The following is a 2,500-nucleotide window of genomic DNA, read 5'->3' as shown; positions in this document are numbered from 1 at the left end:
CGACATTCGTCCCCGCAGATTCAGTAACTAAGGTGAAGGTGAGAGTTGCGATAAACATAATATTAATATTTTCTCCTTACTACCGGTACAGTTGTCTTCCTGATGGTGGCAGCTACATGCCTGGGCAGAGCATCCAACCATATGCCCCACTACACGACCATCAGAAACTGTCAGGAAAAGTGTCCGAGACACCCAGAGGCTACTTGCAAGTAAGTTCCACGCATCGGCTGAGACAGACTGATAGTGATACACTCACAGACTCAGAGAGAGAGAGAGAGAGAGAGAGAGAGAGAGAGAGAGAGAGAGAGAGAGAGGGAGAGAGCGAGAGAGAGAGAGAGACAGAAGAGAGAGAGAGACAGAAGAGACAGAGAGACAGAGACAGAGAGACAGAGACAGAGAGAGACAGACAGACAGACAGACAGACAGACAGACAGGCAGACAGGCAGTAATTTAAAAGTCTATCATAATCCTCATGTGCAGCATTTTGAGGTGCCTAATACTCCACAGATGCAGTTAAAACTAATTGAGGCTTCACATAAATGATATATACATGTATATCCCTCTGTCTGACCCAAGGAAGGATGTGTTGCATATTTAAGACCTTTGTTTTGACTCCTAACAACACCGTTAGTTGTCAGAAAAAGGTTAAGCCGAAACCCTTACAATGAAACCAAAAAAAACACAATAATAACAAAACCCACTTTGCTAAGAGCGTGTGTTTTGTTGGTCACTAATTAATGCCATTGTTTGTCTTTTTTTTTTTACTGCTTTGTTTCTGCTGCCATTTTTTTATTTGTTGCTGCCCGTCAGATGGAAATACATGTAATGTTTTTGCCGCTGCTGCTATTCAGTGCTATATATTGAAAAATTGAAACACTGCCTCATTATTGTTTCTTCGTCTCACTCTGTGGCTTGTGTAAAGTCAACATCCTTAGCCCTTATTTCTAGCTCTCATGTTAGTTGTTTCTTTTTCTGGCCGCTATAAATGTTTGATTCTTGTAAAGCAAACTCCGCGACCCATGGTGAAATCCAGCGTCGTTCAAGCTTTGAGAGCTTTGTGCTCAGTTGATTGCTCCTTTGGTCGACTTCTTTCTTTTCCCAGTGTTCTTTTCTTTATTAAAAATTTCGTTCACGTGTACGGGTGGGCGTGTGTGTGTGTGTGTGTGTGTGCGTGTGTGTGTGTGTGTGTGTGTGTGTGTGTGTGTGTGTGTGTGTGTGTGTGTGTGTGTGTGTGTGTGTGTGTATGGGGCGGAATTTTAAAAATACTTTTTCCTTTTTTTGTGGCCGGGGGAGGGGGGGGGGGGGGGTGCAAGATGCAACGAACAAAAGGGCTTTGGGTATATAAGTATAAAATTGTAGATGGATATTTCATGCCCCTATATCGGCACAACGTCTAAAGTGGCCTGCAAATAACACCATAGTTGTGCCAGAGTCTGTGTTCTCATTGTAGGTTGTTTCTGTAGTCCATAGTTTGCAGAAGATTATTATATTTCAGGTATTATGTTCTAAATTAGAAAGTCACAACGTTTCGTTTAACTCTTTAAAAAGATACAAGTCCTTTGGAGAGAGAAATAACAATTTATCTGTAAATATCACCCTCTCACCTACTATTTTCCCCTTTTTAGAATATTTCGTCGAACTTTTTTCATAGACTGGCACTGTCTGTTACTGGTCACTGGTCACACATATCCCCACCTTTTTCCACCTTATGGCAATTGTTTTCAGTGATATATTATTAATGCTTTTTGTAGCCAACGCCCACTTTTTGCCACCTTTAAGTTTAAGTGGATAAAAAAAATCATCGTATGACCACCTATGTACACTTCCATTACATAATACTAGTGCGCTCTACTCAGGTGATCCCCATCGCTCACCAAAGTTGTCAAATCACCCACTAGTGGGCGACATCTCCTGCGTTGGCGTGCACTGATACAAATATGTTCTATTCTATTTGTTTATATACTGCAAGCCACAGTGCAGTTAGGTAACATGAAACAATGGGAACGATTTTCCTGCAGTAACCGAACATTATGATATACAGTATAACAAATGACGTAACATCTACGTGCCATTATTCCTGCAGGATGGAGTGTATTGTGCACAGCGATGGTAGCCATCATGACTGCATCAACCACTTCTACGATAAGAACGGGAATCATGTGTACCAGTGCTGGGAGTGAGTGGCCACCGACACGTGCACCAGTGCTAGGAGTGAGCGATGACTACCGACTTCCCTTACTTCTTAGGCAGGCTTTGTAGTCGTTTTGTAACATGGTACAATAATAATATCGTTTACTTTACTTGGTCAATCAGCTACTACTGTCGGAACGCAATGTCTTGAGGAATCAATAAAGCAGTGTACCTGTGCCCGTATTACAGTATGAACTATAGGATGGTTTTGTTTGTTGGCCTTCTATAATTATTATCAGAGTGAGAGAGAGAGAGAGACAGACAGACAGACAGACAGACAGACAGACAGACAGACAGACAGACAGACAGA

This window comes from Aplysia californica, unplaced genomic scaffold, assembly GCF_000002075.1.
Source record: "Aplysia californica isolate F4 #8 unplaced genomic scaffold, AplCal3.0 scaffold00186, whole genome shotgun sequence".
NCBI lineage: Eukaryota > Metazoa > Mollusca > Gastropoda > Aplysiida > Aplysiidae > Aplysia > Aplysia californica.
This window is presented reverse-complemented; position numbering follows the sequence as displayed.